Source organism: Triticum aestivum, chromosome 5B (genome assembly GCF_018294505.1).
Source record: "Triticum aestivum cultivar Chinese Spring chromosome 5B, IWGSC CS RefSeq v2.1, whole genome shotgun sequence".
Taxonomy (NCBI): domain Eukaryota; kingdom Viridiplantae; phylum Streptophyta; class Magnoliopsida; order Poales; family Poaceae; genus Triticum; species Triticum aestivum.
The window spans coordinates 132,257,592-132,270,409 of NC_057807.1; positions in this window are offsets into that span (position 1 = coordinate 132,257,592).

Sequence of the window (12,818 nt, forward strand, 5' to 3'; positions counted from 1 at the left end):
AAAACCAGTGTACTACGTATCCACTGTGTTAACCCCCTGCAAGTCCCGCTACCCGCACTATCAAAAGATAGCGTATGCGGTGTTCATGGCATCCCGGAAGCTCCGACACTACTTTCAAGAGTGTTCGATAACAGTGGCCTCCGAAGTACCCCTCAACGACATTATAAACAACCGCGACGCGACGGGCAGGATTGCAAAATGGGCCATTGAGCTCTTACCATTCGATATAACTTACAAACCTCGGCGAGCTATAAAGTCACAAGTTTTGGCTGACTCGCTGATTGGACCGAAGCCGAACTCCCTAAAGAGTACGGCACATACTCCAATTGGATTATGCACTTCGACGGCTCTAAAATGTTGGCCGGATTGGGGGCTGGCGTCGTATTGACGTCCCCAACCGGGGACATAGTCCAATACGTACTTCAGATAATGTACACGGACTCCAACAACGCAGCCGAATACGAGGCCCTTTTACATGGCCTCCGGATGGCAATCTCCATGGGCATTCAACGCCTAGAGGTGCGCGGGGATTCAAACCTTGCAATATCCCAAATAAATGGAGACTTTGATGCCAAGGATCCGAAAATGGCAGCATATCGCAACGCTGTCCTAAAAATGTCAGCTCGGTTTGAAGGACTTGAATTCCATCACGTAGCCCGGGATAATAACCAAGCAGCCGACGTACTAGCACGCATCGGCGCAAAACGTGACGCTATCCCTCCAAACATCTTCCTGGAACGGCTCTTTAAGCCATCCGTACTATGGGAAGAGGAGTCCGGAAATAACAAACCGGAAACAGCCGCACCAACCGACGCAGAGCAATCTGACATAACCGGCGATTCAGCCGATGAAATAACACCTTCAGCCCACGACATAATGGCAGTAATTGCCCCGTGGACAGAACCATTCCTAGCCTACTTGCTTAGGCAGGAACTTCCCGACGACCAAAATGAGGCCCGCTGCATTGTCCGGCGATCTAAAGCCTACAAGGTCCATGAGGGAGAACTTTATAAGAAAAGCACAACCGGAGTCCTTCAAAGGTGTATCTCCGAAGAGGAAGGGCGAAACCTTCTGGCTGAAATTCATGCCGGACTAGGCGGACACCACGCCGCAGCTTGGGCCCTTGTAGGAAAGGCATTCCGTACAGGATTTTATTGGCCGACGGCCCAGGCAGATGCTCAGGACTTAGTCCAAAGATGCGTCGGTTGTCAGCTCTTTGTGAATTAGGGCCATATGCCACCCACCGCCCTCAAAACTATACCCATTACCTGGCCGTTCGCGGTCTGGGGGCTTGACATGGTTGGACCCCTTAAAGGAGGAACCCACAAGCAAAGGTACCTATTGGTCATGGTGGACAAATTCACCAAATGGATAGAGGCTAAGCCAGTCAAAACGGCAGAGTCCGGACCAGTGATAGACTTTATCTCCGGGGTAGTACACCGTTATGGTGTCCCCCACAGCATCATCACCGATAACGGCACGAACTTCATGGCCGACGAGGTTAAATCATGGTGCAAAAATATGGGCATTAAGCTCGATTACGCTTCAGTCTATCATCCTCAAACCAACAGTCAAGTGGAACGAGCAAATGGTCTAATAATGAGCGGCATCAAACCCAGACTAGTGCGGTCACTTACAAAATCTGACACGCACTGGGTAGAGGGGCTAGACTCCGTACTCTGGGGGCTGCGGACAACGCCCAACCGTACCACCGGATTCACACCATTTTTTATGGTATACGGCGCAGAGGCAGTTCTGCCCTGCGACATCATTCATGACTCACCTCGAGTGCGCATGTACGAAGAAAGAGAAGCCGAGCTAGATCGGCAGGACAACTTGGACACATTGGAGGAAGAACGTGACATCGCCAAGGCTCGTTCCGCATTCTATCAGCAGCAGGCTCGAATATATCAAAGCAGAGAAGTACGGGCCAAGACTTACAACGTTGGCGAACTAGTTCTACGCCTGCCGGACAAGAAAAAGGACAAGCTCAAGCCCAAATGGGAGGGCCCCTTCATTATCTATCAAGTCCTGACCGACGGAGCATACCGTCTGCGAAATGCGTCGGACAACCGACTCGAGCCGAACCCATGGAACGCAGCCCGCCTCCGAAGATTCTATGCCTAGCGCCGGACTAAGAGTTCGTCCCCTTCCCCCGTCCAAACTTTTACACTTCAGCTGTCTTTTGTTTCTCTTTCTTCTCTCAACCCTTTTCCTGAAAAGCCCTTAAGGGCCTACTTGCACATTGTTCGCACACACTTGATGTGCCATCTGCACTCATTATACCTGGGGGCTTCTTTACTAGAAGCTTAATTATAAGGGCTTCATGCCCAGCACATGTGTCAAGCTTCCACATGTACCTTTTATTCACCATTATATGCATCGATATGACTTAAGTTTTGGCCAAGCTGGGTTGCCTAGCTCTTGTGCTTACCCCTACGTTCCCGATTGTTTGGCTAGGAGGTAAAGGGAGCACCTCTGCGATTGTTACTGCCGGGTCAGCCGGATGTGTACCTCAGACTGGGTGAAGCCGAAAGCTAGCGTTCTTAAGGGAATATTCGGTCGGTGACTTGAAAGATGATTTTTTACCTACTTATTTATCTGCCCCCAGATGTTTTTCTGCTCTTTTCGCAGACCGGACATGCACTTTAGGGCATGCCTCCCAGGGAAAGGAACCCTTAACGGAACTATTCTCCCTGGAAGATGTTTCTTACTAACCATGTAATATAACATAACTAGTTGGGCACTTGTCTGATAAAGCACTAATGACCCCTACGCCTGGTCTCCATGCATGCCCCGGTTGTTTCTTAACCGAGAAGGTATTCGGACACACTCCAGACTCTTGGGTCCCGAGGTTGAAGCGAAAAGGTCGGCAAAGACAAACGATCTACAATCCGGCTAGAAGGCATTTTACATGTCATTTTAAAATACATTGTCAAATCGACTGACTGTATTCCTCCTCAATCCTGTCTAACAGGCTGTCTAATTTACAGTCCCGTTGGGAAAATTTAGCGGCCAATTCTACTTGGCCGTATACTAAACTCACAGGGATCTCCTTCCCATCGGGCCCCACAGGTCCGACCTCGGCCATATGATTGGGATCCGCCTTCTTGTACCGCGTCTTCACCATGGCCCAGGCCTCCCTGGCACCTTGGCGGCAGGCCGAAATCTTCCATAAACGGAAGCGCTGCCGCATTCCCTAAAGCTTCTCCGCAAGCTCCCCAAGGCCCTCGGGCAGGGAAAGGGCCGGCCATAAAGCCTGGACGATGCCGCCCATTGCCTGCCGAACTCGTTCGAGCAGCTGCAACAGTTCGGGAAGTTGATCACCCGTCGATACGAGCATCTCCTCCGCAGGGCGACCTGTGAGTGTACCTATAGACATATTTTGTCAATTGACTTCCTCGCCGAACTCTTCTTTTCAAAGGAGTTCGCTCAAGCACTTACTATAGATGTCGCGACGAAGCCGCTGATTCTCCTTAACGGAGCCAGACAGCTCGGCCCGAACACCTTTCAGCTCTTCTCCGAGCTGGGCGTGGGCATCCTGGAGCTTGTTCCTTTCCTGCTGCACTTTATTCAGCACCCTCTCGCCGGCCTTCAGCTGGCGCAGTAGTTCTTGCCTGTCCGGATCTTGTCCGGCAGCACCTGCAATGTCATTATTAGACTTGCGCGCACGCCGCACACCGCTTATATTTTTAAAATAATGTGTTACCAGGAGGGGTCTCTGTGTTTCCTCCTGCGGCAGCAAGTGCAGCCTCGAGTTGGGCCTTGCACTCTTGCAGCTCCTGAGACAGTTGGGTATTCTTCTTCGTAAGATCCTGCGTTTCAAATGATCCTTAAATCAGTTAATATAACTACTTTAAGTCTCGGGGGCTACTGGCATATACAACTATCAAATTCTCTTACCCGTATGTCTTTTACATATTGCTCCATGGCTCTGGTAAAACCATCTTGAGCAGCACGGAGGTGCGCGTCCCCCGTGTTAAAGGCATTCAACGCCTCAGGGGAGAAGCACGCATCACGAAATACTATCCGGCGGCGCCTGTGGTTCATGGCGCTCTCCACCTCAGACTTGGTGGCGGACAGTCTGTCGGCATCCTCCGTTGGAGGAGTGTCCGGCTCGCGCCTTGCGCTCGCCTCCCCCTCTAGACCAGGTGCTGGAGCCTGGCTGGTAGAGGTTGGATTGGCAACCTCTACGCCCGCAGTCCGGCGGGTGCTTTTTCTCCTACAAAAGTCATGAGCACTCAAATGCTTCCTAGGAACGTTGCTCCAAATAATGAACTGTGAGCTATACCTTTGCGGCGACGTTTCAATCCGTGCCGCGCTCCTCTTCCGTCTACTGGTCCGGACTGGCCTTTGTTGGTCAGACGCCGCGGGCTCGGCTCCCCGCCTTGAAGGTGCTTCCTGTAAAACACCATCGTATGCGAAGGTCAGAAATGAGCAAGGAAGAAATAATGGTGTCGGGACTTCGGTCACAATCACCTGGGAAGCCGGATATAGTCCGGGGTAGTCAGCCGTAATGGCAACTAAAGCATTATCCATGCTGAGATGGTGGAACATCCCGTCGATTAGCTCCACCTTTATGTCCGGATCCTCTTCGGAGGCCGGATCCTGGGATCTCTCTGGATCCTCGGGTTGCGGAGCTGGACTTAGCATGTCCTCCACAACCCAACGCAGCTCCTGCGTCGAAAAACATAATATAAGAAACTTAAACTTTGAAACCATGGGTCGGGCATGTAAAGTGTTCACTTACCCAGCGCCGAGGGTTATTCATGGAGAACCCATTCAACGGGTTCGTCTGGAGGAAGTCCTCCTTCTCCCCCTTGTACAGGCCGGACATGATCTTCGCCAGGTCCTCGGCCGAACCCGGCCCTTTGCAGCCATGACGGGTGGCATCGTCCTCCCCGTTGAAATCCCACATGGGGTGGCCCCTGTATTGTAGTGGCTGCACCTCCCGCATAATGCATGTTGCCATGACTCCGATCATGGTCAACCCGGAATGTGCCAGTAACCTTATCTGGCCCATCAAATAATGGACGCTCTTGTCTTCCTCCAGTTGGGGACTCCGCGGACGCCAACTGAGGCGTTTCTTTAGAGGAGCAGTACTGAACTCCGGGAGGCCGATCCGAATAGGGTCCGGCAGCGAAGCGTCTTCTATGTAAAACCATTCCGAAGGCCAGTCTTTGGACGCCTTCTTAGGGGTTCCGGATGGATATCCGGTCCCGGCGACGCGCCATATTTCGGCACCGCCCACTTGATATATGGACCCCTCGTGGGAGCGGGGTACAAGGCAGAACAACCTCTTCCACAACGTGAAATGGGGCTCGACGCCCAGAAACAGCTCACAAAGAGCTATGTAACCCGCGATATGCAAGATAGAGGCGGGCGTGAGGTGATGGAGCTGGAGTCCGTAGAACTCTAGGAGCCCGTGGAGGAACGGATGTATGGGAAATCCGAGCCCCCTTATCAGATAGGGGACGAAACATACCCGCTCCCCTTTGTTGGGATTTGGGGTAGCCTCCGCTTGCTTCCCACCTTTGTAGGTGGCTAGCCCGGCTCGGACCGGAACCATGAAGGCCGGAGGGAGATATCCCTCCGCTTGAAGCGTCACCAGCTCGTTGTGCGGGACAGAACATCTCCTCCAATCTCCTGGCAGAGGGCTGGGAGCGCGAGAAGAGGAGCCGCATCGACGGTCCATGATGGAATGGATTTTTGAGTCAGAAGCGCTCCGATGAGTACTCGAGGAAGGAAGATGGTGTGATTTAGATCTGGATTCTTGCCTCTCTTATAGGCAGATTATTTGCACAGCTAGGGGGTAAAACATAAAAGATACCCTGGCTTTTCGCATTCGTGCGACGCGTGGAAGAAGGCCATTATTGGGCGTGGAAGCCAAGAAGCGCGACTTTGATAGGGAAGCCGGACACTGTTCGGCAGGTACATGGAACTTAAAGGAGAACCCGCCTTGCAACGCCGAAGACTACATACATGCTGGACTTATCGTCATTGAAGCCTGGTTCGGGGGCTACTGAGGGAGTCTTGGACTAGGGGGTGTCCGGACAGCCGGACTGTTATCGTCAGCCGAACTCCAAGACTATGAAGATACAAGATTGAAGACTTCGTCCCGTGTCCGGATGGGACTTTCCTTGGCGTGGAAGGCAAGCTTGCGATACGGATATGTAGATCTCCTACCATTGTAACCGACTCTGTGTAACCCTAGCCCTCTCCGATGTCTATATAAACCGGAGGGTTTTAGTCCGTAGGACACAACAACCATTACAACAATCATACCATAGGCTAGCTTCTAGGGTTTAGCCTCCTTGATCTCGTGGTAGATCCACTCTTGTACTACCCATATCATCAGTATTAATCAAGCAGGACGTAGGGTTTTACCTCCATCAAGAGGGCCCGAACCTGGGTAAAACATCGTGTCCCTCGTCTCCTGTTACCATCTGCCTAGACACACAGTTTGGGACCCCCTACCCGAGATCCGCCGGTTTTGACACCGACAATTTTCTTGTTGCGATGGGGCTGCAACATTCGTGAATTTCTTCGTCAGATCGACGGATCTCACTTTGGCTCCTTGCCAATCAGCATAGTAAGCATCAAAGTCTTTGCTGAGGGCTTGAATTTCAGACTGAGCCTTGAGAAGTTCCTCAGGTGTCATTCTGACAACATTTTTCTTCAGGAGCTTCTCCTTTCTGTATTGAGCTTTCTTTATCTCTCTTGCCTTTTCAAACTTCCATTTCTCTTGAGTGATGAAATGGGTCATCATGTCATCATGTGACTTTGACCAGGAGTCAGAGGAAGATTAGGCATTGGGGTGTTTGGATCCTTGTGCCAGAGATCAATGTAGTCGAGGATTTTCCTCGGATCCAAAAGCAGTGGCACAGATGTGCCTTTGGCTCTAGCGGCCTTCACTTGTCTATCTCTGATGATCTCTGCAAGTTCATCATCAGAAGCTTCATCATTAGAGGGCACATGGAATGCGACCTGTTTCTTCTTTGGACTTGGCCGAGGACCGCGTCCTGCTGTTGCTTTAGTCTTCAGCAGTTTGGGGCCTGATTGGGAAATAGGTGCAGCTGAGGAACTTGCTGAGACTCCAGAGGCAATCGAGAAACCCGTAGTCCTTTGACATGTAGCCAAATGCATAGGAGCTGAGGACTTTGAGGGAGCTGCTGAGGACTTTGGTGGAGCAGTAGTAGTGTGAGGAATTTGTCGTGAGGGCATCGCTGAGGAACTTGGCCGTGAGGGCGCTGCTGGTGAAGCACTTGGCTTATGAGCAAGCTTCTTTGGCATTGATTTCCTCGGTCTGACCGAGGCCTCAGTAGCAGCAGCAGTGGTAGAATCCTCATTGAATTTCCTCACTGCCTCCTTGGCTTGCCTTGCCAATTTTGCTTGGCGCTTAGCCCATTCATCAGGAAAGTCCTCACCACGCTTGATGCTGGTGGAATCAGCTACTTGGCCAGGTGCCAATGGAGCTCTTGGGCATGGAGGATTTAAAGCGAATTTCTTCATATACTTTGGAGTAACATATTTGTACTCCCTCCACTCTCTTACCCATCTCTGTTCAATCTTCTGTATGCGCACCTTGCACTGATTTTTGGTTTCTTTGCCAAATTTTGCTTCATTAGGTGTGCAATAGCCAGCATAGATTTCATCAGGGATTTCAAAAGCAGTCATGACCTCAGGCTTCTTTCCTCCTTTCTGCGGTCTCTTACCTTCTGCCATATTCTTCAGATGAGGAATTTGAACAATTGAACACTCTGAAGAAGTATGCAGTTTTTCTTCGAGGAACGCTGCAAATGAGTTAAGTTGATGAGAACCTAGTCATTAAGCAGCGGACATGAGTACCTGTGAACAGAGTGTAGGTGTGAGGAATTTGAAGAGGTCATATGCGTTCTCAGAAGGTTTTTCGAAAAGAACAAGTTTTGAGGAATTTGACCAGATGAACCTTGAGGAATTTCACCAAGCATTTTGTCTTAGGTTCCAGAGTTGTATAGATCGAAGATCCACACAATTAGGGAATCTTGAAGAAAATGATTGCTTAGAGAAATAGTTCAAGATCATATGATCCGTGAGGTGTTCATATGTGTGAAGATTTGAAGAATAAACACCTTTGAAGATTTTCAGGAAAGTTTGAGAATCAAAGTGAGTAATAAAAGTAACTTTTAATTACCCGAAGTGAAGAACACGACGAACTGAGAAGAACGGATGCGAAGTTCGTCAGGTTAGATCTCCCACGCCCTAACTTGGCAGAGGAAGACAACTACGGCGGCGGCGGAGTGAAGATTTCCGCAACCGGCGCGAGTACGACGGCGACGAGGTCGAGGCAGCGAAGCTCTTCCTCACCGGCGACGATGGAGTAGCGGCGGCGCTAGGGTTTGAGGAGCTCGAGCGAGAGACAGCAGTCGAGCAGAGTAAATGAAGTGAGGAAGGGGAGAGGGGTATTTATAGTCACTGTGAAAAACTGTTCGCCCGAAGATTTAGGACGAACATGCCCCTGCCCTTTCTCCTTCACGCGACATGTGTCACCCACGTACAATGTAGTTGAGATCGTGTAAGATTGTGGGTGAATAGAATAATGCATCGTGGGGTGCGGAACGGTTTGAGCGGTAAAACCGAAAATTTGGATAAGATTTGTTTTAAAGTTTCGTTCGCTATTTCTTCAGCTGACAAGGACACAGTGAAGATTTTGAACGAGTTTCAAATAGAACGCACATGAAGTATTTGTGAATAGATTGGATTGAGTATAGCATAGAGGGGGAAGGGTCTGATCACATTCACTTAGCAGAAAAAGCAACATAAAGAAATAGCCATAAGTGAATGCTGTAGAGGACATAAACTCATATATATATATATAGCCAATGAAAAAAAACGACGGAAACAGTGAAGATTTTGCAAAGTTGAAGAATTGGAAAAACTGAAGAATTTCAAATCTGAGGAAAAACTCAAATTGAAGATTTTCAACTTTTTGTGGTGGCGTGACCCACCGTATAAGAATGATGATTTCAGACACCGCGTACAATTGTCGTAGGGTTCTGAGAATCAAATTCTTCATTAATTTCTTCACACTTAGAGTGTTATTCTTCATTGATTGAAGAAAAACGTTTCTTCATGTGTTGCACATCTAAGTCATCAATTTTGCATAAGTGTTAGGATGTGTGTCCTTTTCAAAGAACATTCGAAGACTAAGATATTTAGCTCACACCGCAACTTGCTAAATCTCTTCTCATCCAAGGGCTTAGTGAAGATATCAGCTAGCTGTTCTTCAGTCTTCACGTGCTCGATGGAGATGTCGCCCTTCAACACATGATCACGAAGAAAATGATGACAAATCTGGATGTGCTTTGTCTTCGAGTGCTGAACTGGGTTGTGAGCAATCTTGATGGCACTCTCATTGTCATAGAGGAGAGGCACATTCTTCATGTTGACGCCATAGTCCTTGAGGGTTTGCTTCATCCAAAGCAGTTGAGCACAGCAAGAGCCAGCAACAATGTATTCAGCTTCAGCAGTAGACAGTGATACGCAGTTTTGTTTCTTCGAGGACCAACAGACCAAAGATCGTCCGAGGAAATGACAAGTGCCAAATGTTGACTTGCGGTCCACACGATCACCAGCATAGTCAGAGTCAGAATATCCAATGAGATCAAAAGCAGAGCCCTTGGGGTACCATAATCCTAGTGTTGGTGTGTGAGCTAGATATCGAAGAATATGCTTCACAGCCTTATGGTGTGATTCCTTTGGTGCAGCTTGAAATCGGGCACACATGCAAAAACTAAGCATTATATCTGGCCTAGATGCACATAAGTACAATAAAGAACCAATCATGGAGCGGTATACCTTGTGATCAAAGTCAATACCATTTTCATCAGTGCATAGATGGCCATTCGTGGGCATAGGAATTTTGACGCCTTTGCAATCTTGCATGCCGAACTTCCTCAGTACATCTTTGAGGTATTTCTCCTGAGATATGAATATGCCATTGTGCTATTGACGAATTTGAAGACCTAAGAAGAATTTCAACTCTCCCATCATAGACATTTGATATTCTTCACTCATCATATAGGCAAATTCATCACTATAACGTTGGTCAGTACAGCCAAAGATAATATCATCAACATATATTTGGCACACAAACAGTTCACCATCATAAGATTTAGTAAAGAGAGTAGGGTCGAGTGAACCGGGTGTGAAGCCATTCTTCACGAAGAATTCCTTCAATGTATCATACCACGCCCGAGGGGCTTGCTTGAGGCCATAGAGAGCCTTATTGAGTCTGAAGACTTTGTCAGGATTCTTTGGATCTTCAAAACCTGGGGGTTGAGCAACATATACTTCTTCCTCAAGCTTACCATTGAGGAATGCACTTTTCACATCCATTTGATATAAGATGATATCATGATGGTTAGCATAAGCGAGTAATATGCGGATAGCCTCAAGTCTATCAACAGGTGCAAAAGTTTCATCGAAATCAATTCCTTCAACCTGTGTGTAGCCTTGAGCTACTAGTCGTGCCTTATTCCTCACCACAAGGCCATTTTCATCTTGCTTGTTGCGGTAGATCCACTTTGTGCCAATGATATTATGCTTGCGAGGATCTGGACTAACCAGTTTCCAGACATTGTTGAGCTCGAACTGATGTAATTCTTCTTGCATAGCCTGAATCCACTTCGGCTTCAGAAATGCTTCATCTACCTTAGTGGGCTCTGTGATAGAGACAAAAGCATAGTGCCCACAAAAGTTAGATAAATGTGAAGCTTTTGAGCGTGTGAGAGGACCTGGGGCTCTAATGTCATCGATGATCTTCTCCACTTGCACTTCTTTTGCAACGCGAGGATGAGCTGCTTGTCGCTAAGGAATTTGAGCATTTTCTTCAGCACCATTTTCCTCAGCATTTTCTTTAGGTGCGTCAGCTTGACGTTCTTCATGAACTGGAATGAATTCTTCAACAGATTCTTCAGTAGGAATGACATCCTTAGTTGCCTTGAACTTGATAGAATCCTCAGGTGCTAGTTCATCTAACACAGAAGGTAGGTGCTCTCTTTGCGGGCCATTAGTTTCATCGAACCGCACATCTATAGTGTCAACAATCTTGTGAAGAACAATGTTGAAGACTTTGTAGGTGTGCGAGTCCTTTCCGTAACCAAGCATAAAACCTTCATGTGCTTTCGGTGCAAATTTAGAGTTGTGGTGAGGATCTCTAATCCAACATTTAGCACCGAAGACTTTGAAATAACTCACATTGGGTTTCTTGTCAGTGAGGAGTTCGTAGGCCGTCTTTTTGAAGAATTTGTGAAGATATACTCTGTTGATGATGTGGCACGCAATATCAATTGCATCAATCCAAAAACGCTGAGGCGTTTTGTATTCATCAAGCATAGTGCGAGCCATCTCAATAAGAGTTCTGTTCTTGCGCTCCACGGCGCCATTTTGCTGAGGAGTATAGGGAGCAGATAACTCATGAGTAATACCAAGTTCATCAAGATAGGCATCAAGACCGGAATTCTTGAACTCAGTTCCATTGTCACTTTTGATGTTCTTGATCTTCACACCAAAGTTGGTTGAAGCCCTTGAGGAAAATCGTTTGAAGACTTCCTGCACTTCATGTTTGTAAGTAACAATGTGTACCCATGTATATCGAGAGTAATCATCAACAATGACAAAACCATATAGAGATGCATCATTAGTGACTGCTGAGTAATGGTTAGGTCCGAAGAGGTCCATGTGAAGCAATTCGAATGGACGAGTAGTGGTCATGATAGTCTTTGCTGGATGCTTGGCCTTGGTCATTTTTCCAGCTTCACAGGCTCCACACAAGTGATCCTTGAGGAATTTGACATTCTCAATGCCAATGACATGCTTCTTCTTTGCAAGCGTGTGCAAATTCCTCATGCCTGTGTGACCAAGTCGTCGATGCCATAGCCAGCCTTCTGAAGCTTTTGCAAGTAGACACACGGCTGGTTGTGGTCCTGTAGAGAAATCAACAATATACAAATCTCCTCTCCTAAAGCCTTTGAAGACTTTGGAATTGTCAGCTTCCATAATCACAACACAGCAATACTTGCCAAAGACAACAACCATATCAAGATCACAAAGCATTGAGACTGACATGAGGTTGTATCCTAAGGACTCAACAAGCATGACTTTGTCCACGTGTTTATCCTTAGAGATTGCAACCTTACCAAGACCCAATACCTGACTTTTGCCTTTGTCAGCAAAGATGATATGCTTCAGATGTGACGGTGATAAAGGAGCATCCATCAATAGATTCTTGTCACCAGTCATGTGATTTGTACATCCACTATCGAGGACCCACTCAGTAGATTTGGGTTGATCATCCTGCAGATGAATTAGTGTAACTTACAATCTCATATGCTTCATCAATGAAGAATATGATATCAAGTTCATCAGATGAATTTCATCAAGCAGTAAACAGATATAGCAGTATGAGGACGTGTGAAATGAAGGTTCATTTCATCATGATTTGCCTGCGTCCTTTCAGGCAATTTTGTCAGGTCCCCAGCAAATTCTTCAGACGTTAAAGCACGTCTGGAGACCTGACCCTGCAGAAGAGATTAGTTCTTTTTCTTCACCACCCACATCTGGAGGGGTGGCAAAGAATTCATCACTCTGCGAGCACCATATGAGAAAGGTGGCAAAGATGCCAAACCATTTCGTTTCACATAAGAGGGGTTAGGGTAAGCATATGAATAAGCAGAGAAATTCTTCGAGGACTTATGAACATAATGATTTGAATAATAATGCACATATTCATAGCCCTTAGCTCTACCCTGCGAGACAGAGTTGTTAGCACGATGATA